The sequence below is a fragment of the Cataglyphis hispanica genome, chromosome 10, assembly GCF_021464435.1.
Source record: "Cataglyphis hispanica isolate Lineage 1 chromosome 10, ULB_Chis1_1.0, whole genome shotgun sequence".
In the NCBI taxonomy this organism is placed as follows: domain Eukaryota; kingdom Metazoa; phylum Arthropoda; class Insecta; order Hymenoptera; family Formicidae; genus Cataglyphis; species Cataglyphis hispanica.
In genome coordinates this window covers 4,295,143-4,307,925 of record NC_065963.1, presented here as the reverse complement: position 1 = coordinate 4,307,925, position 12,783 = coordinate 4,295,143, and the positions used below count along the sequence as shown (strand labels likewise).

At 35.9% G+C, this 12,783-nt stretch overlaps 1 protein-coding gene and 1 long non-coding RNA gene across 4 annotated transcripts in view; both read right to left on the bottom strand.

The window, feature by feature from the left end:
• LOC126852545 (fasciclin-3) overlaps positions 1–12,783 on the bottom strand; it is a 280,034-nt gene that overhangs the window by 174,903 nt on the left and 92,348 nt on the right. The window lies entirely within an intron of this gene.
• LOC126852613 (uncharacterized) overlaps positions 1–12,783 on the bottom strand; it is a 112,197-nt gene that overhangs the window by 72,904 nt on the left and 26,510 nt on the right. Inside the window, exon 3 of the long non-coding RNA XR_007687855.1 lies at positions 8,848–8,917. This is a non-coding gene — a long non-coding RNA (uncharacterized LOC126852613). The remainder of the gene's footprint in view (positions 1–8,847; positions 8,918–12,783) is intronic.

Genomic DNA, 12,783 nt, shown 5'->3' with positions numbered 1-12,783 from the left:
ACATTAAATCAATTACTGTTTATTCATTTATCTATTTAAATAAACCGTCACACTTTTCATTGTTATATAAAAAAATATAAAATATTTGTAAAAATATTTTTATAATCATTAAAATGACTTAAATATTCAATCAACAAAATAAATGGTGTCTATAAGAGCTAGAGTCTCGATTATTTTATATTAAATTTATCATTAATAATTTTTGTATACATAATTGCTTCTTTTAAGCTTTTTATATTTATATTCTTGTCATATAATTGATATATATATATATATATATATATATATATATATATATATATATATATACACCACAATTATGCTGACAATGAGTAAAGGTTTTGTCTCAAGATAGAATCGCGTAGCTCGCGTTAAATTTAGAAATTCATAAAGTTTATTTATGTATGCCGTCGAGTGTCGGGACACATTGTAATGTCTATATTAGTACTCCTCCAGCGTTTCGCAACGTTCCCCGTTGCGCGTATTCGCGCCCTACGGAATTACGTAAGCGGAAGATTTGTCCAGGGCGATAGATTTATCGCTAACGTACACACGCCGACCGTGGGTAATTCCGAATGCATGGCCGAGCAAGATTAAGGGGAAATCCCGAGAGTTACACACAGGAGGGTGAGCGCTGGCGCGCGATTCTTTAGCGCTTTTTCCGCGCGGCGGCTTAAATATCCACCAAAAGAGTGTTTCGGGGATCCACCCTACTCGGCCCGCGGAGACTGCGGGAAAACTTCCGCCGGAAGCTGTTTAGAGTTCCGGCGAATGTCAACAAAATGGACTGAATCGGAAGGGACTCGCCGAAAAGCCAACAGCGGAGTGAAGAGGGAAAGAGCGAATAAACCGGACTCGCGTACGATTCACCCGTGTTTGCCTCTCTGCGAGTGCTTGCGGGATTCTGTCGTATACCCGGTTTAGGGGCCACTTATCCCACTCGTCCCCCCCTTGGCTCAGAATTTTTCCGAAAGCGTGCATTTAGCTCGTTGAGAGTTTAGTATATGTCCCTAAAGATTTCAAACATTTTTGACAGTTTCAAAGTTTATATTAAGTTAGTGTAAAATAAAGGAGAGAATTATAATTTTTCTTTTTTAAGTTTTGTATTAAATTAAGTTTGAAATTTAATGTTTCTTATAAAGAAGAGAATTAAAAAATTTCTTTCTGTGTAAGAAAAGTATATTAAAGTTAAATATCGAACGCGCGCGATAATCTGTCCTTTGACTTCGCTATAATTTTGTTTTTAATTTAATAATTTATTTAATAAATATGACAAACCTTTTGCACCAACTTAATAGCTTTGTCTTATTAATAAAAGTTTGATACAAGCACAATTTTTTATTTCTAATATAAATGTCATTGAGTTTAAATTTTCTTTTTATAAGAAGATCCACTTAAAATTCACTAAAAAAATAAAATCTCGATAAGTTATATTTTATAATTTAATTTTAACGTTTTGTTCCATAAATATATTAAATAATAATGTAAGAAATAAATTTTCTACACATTAAAATTTCGAGTTAGATTTGAATTAATCTAAAAAATTGCACGCGACGAACGAATTGGATTATTTCTGATTGATTTCTACCGGAAAATATTTTTTTCATTTCGAGTCAATTTTTTAACAAATCTCGCGGCAAATAACATACGCATTCGAGATCCTCCTCGTCACATCAACTCTATGCGCAATTGTCCGATGAACGATAAGCGGAAGGGATCCCCTTTATTCAATTTCGTCAAAAGCACTAGCTTCACCTCCCGAATTTGTTGTCCACCCGGCAAAAGTTCGGAATAAACTTTCGCCATCGCTGTTGGTCGTCGTCGGTGCCCGAGATACAAATCGTAAGTTCGCGGTCGTTCCATTTTTATGACACGGCGCGAAGACGGTGACGGATGCGCGGCGACGGTCCCTTCCAAAAACCGAACGTCTTTTCTCCGGTATAGTGTGCGGGCTCGTAAAACCATCTCCGTGGCAAACACATAATGCCGAATTGCGCCGAGTAATGAAATTCTACGTATTCGTATTGAGGGCGCAAATGTGCGGGATATATGATTTTACAACCAAACATTGTAGATACAACATCGTAATAGAAAGTGCATCATGCATAGCGCGAATATCTGTGTATTATCGTGAAGCGATATTATCGTTATCTGATTCTATGGCAAATCCGCGAGAATAATCTCATGGGCACCTATTAAAATTATTTACAACCTACCTATGTTTATATGTTTTTTATTTCGCGATAAATATGCGGAAGATATCGACGATGTTGACATGTTTAGCGAGTAAAATTTCGGTATTTGAAATTATCTAAATTTTGTTTATGCGTTTTTATATTCTGATTTTCTGTTTATCTAAATGTATTTTCGACATTTGACAATAATTTTTACTTTGTGAAGTTACACCTTCCTTTATAAGAACCTCCCTTTCTATAAGCCAGATCGTATATCGTAATTTCGCTTTTTTGCGCATTCTTTCCAAGACGAGGGGATAAAAATGCGAAGAATTGTCGATCTCCCTTGTCCCATTTTCATCCGCAAAATTTAAAAACCGCCATACCTAGAGAAAAAAAATGCGCCGGCCGCACAGCAAGCGGAAGTAGTCTCTCTGTTAAAACGAGGTCAACGTCGGCGCCGGCGCTGCTGGTTTCACACAACACGTGCCACGTGTGTCGCATAAATAACGTCGGTTTACATTTTTACGACGCTCCCGAATAAATGCTACGCAGTCATTTATCCGTCTAGGGCTTTCCGCGGGATTACGTGTGACTCGTAAGTCGTCGCGCCCGATGCTCTCCCAAGAGTGCAAAATTGTTGTAGGTATTAGGCTGACAGCGTAGACATAACGCTCTAAACTTTTCAAAAAAGTTCATGAAAATTTCCAACAAACTGTGAAAATTTCTTTGCTCTAAGATATGTGAAATCAATATCATCAAAGATTTAAATATCTGTAAAACACATAACTATATCAAATGCATTTCAAATCAAATAAACTTTAGATTAAAAAAAGAAATGAATAATTTATCAATCATAAAAGGTAAAATTAATAATAAATAAAATTTTGCGACTCGATTAAATATTAAAATGTTCATGTACAAGTCAATCTCAAGAACCAATTATAAAAATTTTACCCAATTTTCTGGAGAATAAAAAAAAATTATATTTGGCGTAAATGTATTGATTCATGTAATTATAACATGATATCGTTGCAAAATTCCAAAAATTCGATATTCACAAATGATTTGAACCTGTCATTCAGATCGTTCATGATGTCGTACATTTGGAGTTTAAATGATTGGTATTTCGAACGAGTAAACCACCAGTTATTGAAACGATTCAGAGAGTATAAAAAAAACTAACGGGGTTGGCTATTCTTTTTTTCTGTAAAATAACGCAGATTGTATACACCCATACACCGAGTATTTTCGGTTTATTATTTGATTACAAAATAGAATGCGTTTAACCGAAAGGCTGGATTTATCGATTGCAGAAAATGTGATTTGCATCAAATCTCTAGCAATATATCATTGTCATGAAACACATGCTCGCATAACAATACATTTTTTTTTGCAAAACTGATCGGTCGTTATTTATAAAATATCGCGGACAATCGTTTATATTCAATCATCGTCCGGTTATTTGCACGCAAAATCACATTTATTCAAACCACAGATAAAGAAAAAGCATATCCTAAATCTTTTTTGCCAATCAACAATATATGCATAAAAATATATTACAAAAGCGTTTACTTAATTAAAGTTTGCTTAATTGCGGACTGCGCCTCACAGTTATTTATAAGATATCTATTTAGAAAACATTTCAAATATTTTCCTTTTTTATAATGTAATATTTTTTATTTGATTTTATAAATATAAGATGTTTGTACATAGTATCATAATACGATTTAAAATATTATTTGTCATCTATCCATATTATATATTCGTATTATATATTTATTTGTTTGTGTATTAATATCTGTATTAATATTTAAAATTTAATTAAATATAAATTATCTGTGTATGTATTTAATTACTTTTAAATATATTCGCCATTTACACATATTCGAATCTATACTGCATTACCAAATTACTTCATCATTGCGTAATTAATCTGCGGAATACATCATGCGACTTGATAAATCTCGTTAACAAGTTCAACCCTCCGCTATTTTTACACAAGATTTCCAGTAGACTAAACGCAATAGAGAGAGGAAAGGTTGCGTGATCGGCGGACGTGCGCGTCAAAGCCGGAACTTTACGCGTACGTGAATTCAAATTAATTTCCCGTCGTGCATCGGGGGGGCACATTCCAGCAGAGCGCGTGGACACGCGGCTCGGATCCGGGTATCAAGAGCGAGTGCCGGAGCCATTTAGAGCGAATTCCCCGTCAAATTGGATCCCTCGGATTTCATAAACCCCCGGCTGAAAGGCGCACGAGTTCGGCCATTCTTTCTTTCACTTTTTCATCGAAGAGGATGGGCATTATCCCGACCGACCGCGTCGGTTGGAAGAAAAATCTCTCCGTCCTCGACGATGAAGCGACTGATCGTCCAATGGCATTGTGCGACGCGGATTCATTCGGACGCGGATTTTTCATTGATTCGCGAGAATAGCGTCCAGCCGCTGTCCACGTAGATGGCACATGTCCATCTTTCTGTTTCAATCCGGATACCGAAATCCCGTTAGACATAATTCCAGCTAAAAGTCAGCGGATGTTTAAAATTCAATGACGGAATAAAAAAAAAAGTACGATTAAATTTAATATCTGCAGAATATGTGTAATATGCGAATCGTTGCGCGGAACGATTCGAATTTACGCATGCAATAATTATGGTACGATTAAGCGATATAGTGCGCTTAATCAAATTCGTATATAGCTTGATATCGTTGATTTTGTTGCATTACGCGACGATTATCGTTGTAACATTAACATAATAAATTCCCATGGAGCTTTAATAATTCGAATGAGTGTACCAATCTTCCTGCAGCGCAAGCATGCCAATACTCATTTTCGTTGCTCGTTTGTTTGCATAAGCCCCACAGTCGATAACTACGTCATTTCTGTGGGTCTATGCTAATCTGCGGATTAAAAGGTATAAAGAAGGGCTTGCAGCAAGTATCGATTCTTCGTCGATGCGTGCAAAATTATACGCGACGTTGGACGTTGAGGAAATAAGGTCTGCTTCCGTGAGGAAGAACCTTGGGGAAAGAAAGGATGTGACTCCCTGTCAAGAAGGGAGCGGCGATAAAAAAGGATGAGAGAGCTGCAAGAAGACGGCCACGATTGCACAAAGGAATTCCGCGGTAATCCATTAACGAAAGTCGTGGTACGCTGGTCTGACGAATGATTTTCAGGGACTGCGCAAAAATTGTGTTCGGTCGGATATAGCAGTCGTAATAGATTCGGTCGAACCAGATTTAATTCCCTCTTTCGACGTTGCCCCCTTTGTCTTTTTTTCTTGTGACATTCTTTTCCACCAATAATTTGAATGTTCTGTGTAATTTGAATATTGTTTTATATACATAAGTAATCAACTCTTAATATCTCAATTCAAGTAATAGAAATTGATAGCAATTATGGCAATTAGTGATAATGAAACTATATATATTTTGCAAATATATAATAATCATATAAAAATATTTAAAATAATATATACATTTTCTGAGCACAGCTCATTTGATTTGAAAATTTATTGTACAATAATTAAATAGAGATTAAAGTTGATTTGTGAAAATTGGACATTTAGTTCGCGAGCTAAAAACAACTCGTAATAAAGAAGAAATTTCTCTTGATTCAAAAGCTCGTAGGAATATTTAAAATTGCGTAAATTCTCTGTAGAACGTACTTGGTAAAATTCATCCGACAACTATTACAACGCAGAGAAAAGTGGGAATAATTAAAATGAGATAAAAAATTTCTGTAACTCGCGGCAGAGTTTTGCCGCGCGGTGATAAAAAAGCAATCTCTTCGAGAATTAACCGGTCGGTGGCTGACAGAGATTTCCAATACCTAATCTTTAATTAAACTTATCTAGATTCCAATATCTAGAATATTAAAAGTTTGGCGGAAGTTGCGGTCGGCCGAGTGATGTATGATTAAATATGGACTTGATCTCGATAGACCGTGGCGTGGCTGAATTCATTTTCCCTTCGTCATCTTCATATCGACAGTCTGCCTTCATCGGATAATTGACAACGACACGGAACATAGAAAGAAAGAAAGAGAGAAAGAGAAAAACGATTGGGACGTAAGAAGGAGCAAAGATCGCGATAAAGAGATTTTACGACATTTCGAGAGGACTTCTATTAAAGAACATCCTCGAGTGTCATTGGATGCTTGCTAGGTCCTCTCTATCCATCGGTGATTCGGACTTTAACTCTCGTCTTTACGAAGATATATCCGTGGCATGACCGAGCGCGCGTTATGGATCAATTGCTCTCGACTCAAATCTTATCGAATTATCAAAAGTCATTCGTTTTGTGTCGTGTAATAATCGTCACATATATAATCGCAATATAAAAATTAATTAAATCTCAGATTCAAACAATTTTATATTTCGATTTTATATCTCATAGGAAAATGCATTGTTAATTGTAATAAAAGTAATTTTAAAATTACTAGGAGAGAAAGAGAGAAAGTTGTAATGCCTTCTAAAAACAAAATTTTGAATAAAAATAAATTTTTATTTTTAAACTTTCATTTTGATAAGTCCTTTCGTGCATCGATAACAATTTTTACAACTAGTGACGACTAGTATACGAGAAAAAGCGACATACGTAGACATGAATTATTATTTAATAACTCGACAGGAACACGTCGAATATCTCTCACAAGATGAAACGTTCGACGAGCCAATAGGCCGTAAAAAATCGGGCGAATCGCGTTTCAATCGCGATGTTGCGTCGATTATCGACAACCGGCCATAATAAATCGCCACAGGGTGTTTTTCCGTCCCGCGGGTCGTGATGCGAGTCGCGTTGTATCATCGGGTGCGTATTCATCAATTATTTCCTGCCGGACACGCGTTGCCACATTTCGTTATTATATTCACGCGTCGAGAAATCGAGAAGTCGACGATGAGTGCGACGATGAGGGCGGATCTCGGCCGCGAAATGAGAGAGCGCGACGAAAGAAGAAGCGAGGGACCGCTGACACGAAAGGACGGGAAACGCGAGATAAATCGAGCAAATCGACGATGAGAAATTCGCGCGCTTCGTTACTGCCGTATCTTCGCATCCGACTATAGTAGAGTCACTTAATTCGCACAAATAGCCGGCTGCCTTGGAAAAAAACCGCCGTTTAACGAGAGCATCAACGACCGATCGAATCGACCGATTAGTTCCACAGACGTCCCGGGATTCCTGTGGGATTTGTCTGCGTTTCTCGCGGTCGCACCAAACCCGACTTAGGGACAATCACGTTTTAATTGAATCGGAAAATAAGATAGAAGAGAGAGTCAATTCCATGTTATAGATAAATTAAAGAGAAAATTCATACTAATTGTTTAGGAATTGTAAAAGGTAAACTATATAAATAAATAAGTAAATAAAAAAATATATCTAATTTTTTTACATGTTCGATAAACAATTGCACTTATATCTCGCTTGATATATTTGTAATTTATGCAATACTATTATTTTATTTAATACATGCATTATATATAAAATGATTGGTTGGGAAATAATTATTGTTCTACGTATATGTGTATGCGTGTTAATAGTAATTATATTTTAAACAAATAGCAATAAATAATTACGATGAGCAATACAAAAATGCAAATAATTAATTGACTTGTTTTCAAATTTATTGTTAGTGCTTTATGCGCACTGTATGTTGCTAAATAATAAATAATTATGATATAATTAAAATCAACCTGCATACACACACTAGTTTTAGAAAACCAATACTTGATCGTGTGAGTAGTTTTCATATTGCGTTATAATATCATTGCCCGCTAATTGTTCGCGGTAATTATAGCAATTTGCAGGGCGTCATATTTAATAATGTGTTATTATATTATAGGTTTAACAAATTGACATCGACAAGTGGAACTTTAATAATAACGTTGCGCTTAAATTAAAAATTAAATCGCGATTAAATTTAAATTATACATAAAACACTTGAAATTTTCGAGAATAAAAAATATTATATACTTTTAATTTATGATAAAGAATTATTTTGTAAATTCCCCGAGAAGAATCTTCGGATATTACGCATATAATTATATTAACGTTAATTCGTAAGCTGCATTATATACCGTTGCCTGTCTTTAAAATTAAACTAAATGTAATATTGTAAAATGTATATATTTAGCAATGTAATTAATTTTGATTACCACGGCGATTGCACAAAATGAGTTTAATCTCGTGCGCTTTGCTGCACCGTCGTATAATCGAAGGAGTGTATAGAGTTCCCTGAAATATTGCGACTTAAAGAGATAAGAAAGCTCCGGCGAGTAAATGAAATTTGTCGCGAGCACGGCAGACGCTCGCCCGGTGCGGAAACTTTAATCGCGGATCATAGGATTCGGCCACGATATTGCCATTCGTCACGAAAGCAACATGAGCAACGGCTCGCAGTTCTCTCTCTCTCTCTCTCTCTCTCTCTCTCACCCTCGCGGTACTATCTTCGGTTCAGTTTCGCGGGGCATAAAGAATGTGACCGTAAATCTCAGCGGGAGCTCATTTCGCTGGCGCAACACAATAGTTCGGCAATGCCGTTGGCCAGAAGTGTGCTCAAAAGGGTACCCGGGAGCATGGCCATTTTATTGTGATACGATTTACGATTGCTCAGACCGGCTGCTGAGCTTTCCGCGTCGCGCGCTACGAATCTTTGGAATTCACTTACGTCGCTCCCGAACGTCGATTCACATCCGTAGGAGTTTCCCTGTCGCGAAATTCGCGCCTCTTTCTCTTACCTGCAACAAGAAAAGTGACAACGTTATGGATGAGAGAAAATAAAATCATACTAAAAATAACAAAATTGTTAAAATATTTTAAAAGTTTCTTGATATCCGCGTGTCATTCATTTGTGACCCAATTATGTTTAAAGTTAAACATGTGTCAACGTATGTATGACATATGATATGTCAGCAATTTTCACATAATAAGTAATGCAAAATTTAGGATATAATTATTATAATATTTTATCTACATTTTCCGAAATTTATTTTTAGATATATATTTAAATGAATTTTAAAAGAAAGGTAAAAAGATACCTTCAATTTAAAGTTGATCGAAATGTTTGTAAATAAAAGAAAATTCAAAGGATATTTTTTTGACACATCTTCATATGTATATTTTTATCTAGTAATATTAAATAGTATAAAAATAATATAAGATGGATTAACCTTATAGAAAATATTGTATATTTTATTTTTTTGCAGAAAATACAAAAATAACTTTATATATCCTCATTACTGTCAAATAATATCATATGTCAGTCATATGCAAGTATTGCATATATATTGCATATGACTTTTTAATATTAATAAAAATCTTCTTCAATATTCCGCATACATTCAGGATTATACTTTTATTATGAATAAATTATATGAAGCTTTCGGAAAGGCTGTCCAATAATCTGATAAAACAATAATTTAACGAATAATTAAATTTAGTTTGTGCCAAATTAAAAATAATAAATTAATAAAAAGAGAACAAAATATATATACATGTTCCTTTTCAGCTGTAATTAAAACGTGCGGATATGCATTTCCCGATATATTTGCCGCGAACACGACAAATGCTAATTTTAGCGATTCAAAGATACCCGCTCACGTAACGTTTCCAAGAATCTGTTTAATTATACTAACATAAGAATCTTTGGCGACTCGCAACAGTAGCCCATATTTCTCCGCTACCATTTCGTTACCGTTGCTACGCCCGTTACAACGCGAGTGTATTTTTTTCTTTACCGATTTCCGTAACGACGGCACGCAATGAAAATGTCTACGTAATTATGTGTGCGATATGAGGAAGTCGGAGTGCGAGAGAAATAGGGCAAAGCACAGTTAGAATAGAATTTACTGCACATTCCACGGCCAAGTACTCTTTAAAATATTATTGTACATGATACATAATTATGTAGAATAAGAATAAAGAAAAGATAATAAGACCATATAAATATAGAATAATACAACTAAATATAATGAAACTAAAAGATAAATAAAAAACAGAACAGAAAAGAAGATGAAATAATCAATATGCGAAATGATTTTAATGTATGAGAAAAGTATTAGAAAAATTTTAAAAATATATATATATGTTGGAGTTGAAGAAATTAAATCAACATTTTACATTGTACACGTAATAGTTATAAAAAGAAAATTAGACAATTTAGCCAAAATTCTAGGATCAATTTTCAATTTCGAGATTTATTATACGAAACCGACTCTGCACCCATCGAGATAATTAAACACGAGTACAGAAAGAGATAGTAAGGCGGAGAGAAAGAAAGGGAGAAACTATATATGAGAGTTGCAATTAACTCGAAACCTCGCTCACGTTCCTGGCAATTCAGCAGTTAATCACCCAGGAAGTTATTCGGCGTTGAGGACCTATGTCACATTCATTCCCGACCATCCCTTCCCGCCCACATACATACCACTATACGCTGACGACCCTCCCTTTCTCGCTCTCTTCTACTCTATCCGTAATGATGCTTCATTAGGACAGCATTCATAAACATCCATATGACGCATAGGCAACATATCGTTATCGATGATGATGATTATTATCGGGCCGCGCGCATGCAAACGACTAATTACAATACTACTTTCAGTACGCGCTCTCTCTTCTCTTCCCTTTCTATATTTTTCTTCAATTTCTCGATTTTTTAATTTTTTCAACGTGCTTGATTTTTATAATGCCGTAATTTGATAGCCAAATAGTGATATCGATCGGTTTGATACTTTTTGAAAATTGCAAATTCGAGAGGAAAAGGAAGACAGATCTTTATTTTTTTTAAGGATTTAATAATTTTCAGCTCGAAACGTAGAATCATAAATATATATGTGGGGTTCATATTTTAACATTTTTATCGGTACCGAGAGCACAGATGTAATATCGTAGAATGGCGTTAGCTAATAGCGGACGATAGTGTCTGTTTTCATCGTAAGCGAGAGATTTATTGTGACGGGGCCGGCGGCGAGTTATCACCTCGCAACACGAAAGTGCGGATAATCGCACCGGACGCTGATGGAAACCTGTTCACAGCCTTTACTTGCCCGATGATCATCCGATACGCGATGCATCACGAAATCGCGAGAAATCCCGTAATTGCAGACTTTTTACAGACATTTTAGCATAATCAAACGCTTTTCGATGTATGAAGATGTAACATCATTTATGCCAACATATTGCAAGCTTAACTTTAAAAATAGATTTTAAAAGTCTCGTAATGCGGATTACACTATGCTAATTTCAGACATCACATAAAGATTTATCTAAAATTAGGCAAGTTAGAGAATTAAAAAGAATAACTTGATTAATAAAATGGATCACAATAAAAATATTAAAACAAAAAATTTAAAAGTAATTATAATAATTATTATTCATTTCAAAATTTATTTAAAAAAAATGTGTGTGTGTGCGTTTCTCTTAAGAAACTAAAAATGATGTCAAAAAAATGTGATTATGCTAAGATAATGGTAATTAAATATCAGAAAAAATTATTTACGTGAAATTTTATTATGTATTGTCGCTCAACTCGTTCTCGAGAAGCGACATTTTTCGTAAGAGAGCATGGTAACAGCAAATTCTGCGAATATCTCGAAACTCCTCAAAAGTTTCGATTCTTTCAGAGCGTAAAGTTCGGAATTTGTTTCTTCAAGAAGCGAGGCTCTCCTTATGAAAACTCCTCGAAAAACTTCGGTCCTCATCCGCGACTTGTATATTTCATGCCGACACAGACATGAAGGTATCGCTCACTGCGGCTCGCGTGATCACGCCGGAACGAGAGCACCGTTTCGTGAGCGCTAATGGATTAAGGCGGAAAACGCAGTTAAGCCGAAACCAATTCCTTATCTTTCCATCCTATAAGTGTACGGCGCGGATGGAACTATAGATCCTTTGCGAAACATCTCCCGCTCCCGCTCGCGGACTCGCATTCCTCTTTTTCCTCTCTCTTTTTTCTTCATTTTTCTCGTTTGCCACACCGGTGCATTTTCGCGTTCCAACAATTTTGCTCGCGGACGAAATTGCAGTTTGCGCTTTCGAAGCTGCGAGGCGCGTTCGCCTCGCGTATGATATTACGCCGCAGCACGCACCACGTGTTCACGATCATCACGTATGTCAAATCTACGAGCGGTTAAGATCTGATATCGAGAACTCTACGTAGAGATTCTCTTTGAAGGGAAAATGCGGTTGAAAAAGAATATGCTTCTAATAGCAATATAAAATTTGCAGAGCAATATATAACAATAAACTTCAAAGTATTTTGACGTTTTCTTTTTCTAAATTCTTTATTTTGAGGAAAAAGCTTTTATACGACAATCGTGGAACGAAAATAAAAGTCTCGAGGACTTGTAAGATTGGCTAACGACCGCGGGGATAAGAAATTAGTGATTTGTCGTCGGTTCGACGTCTCGGCGAGTTTTTTTTTCCCGTGCTTCAGTCGAAGCCATTGAATACCGCGCGCCTTTGATGTCACGGCGACGGCGACGACGACGTCGCGACTATGGCGACGACTACGACGACGACGTAGTTACGCGGATCGATGACGACCCAAGACGTTCCGAGTTTAACGACTCACAACGATGAAAGTAATCGCGTTATTTCTGCT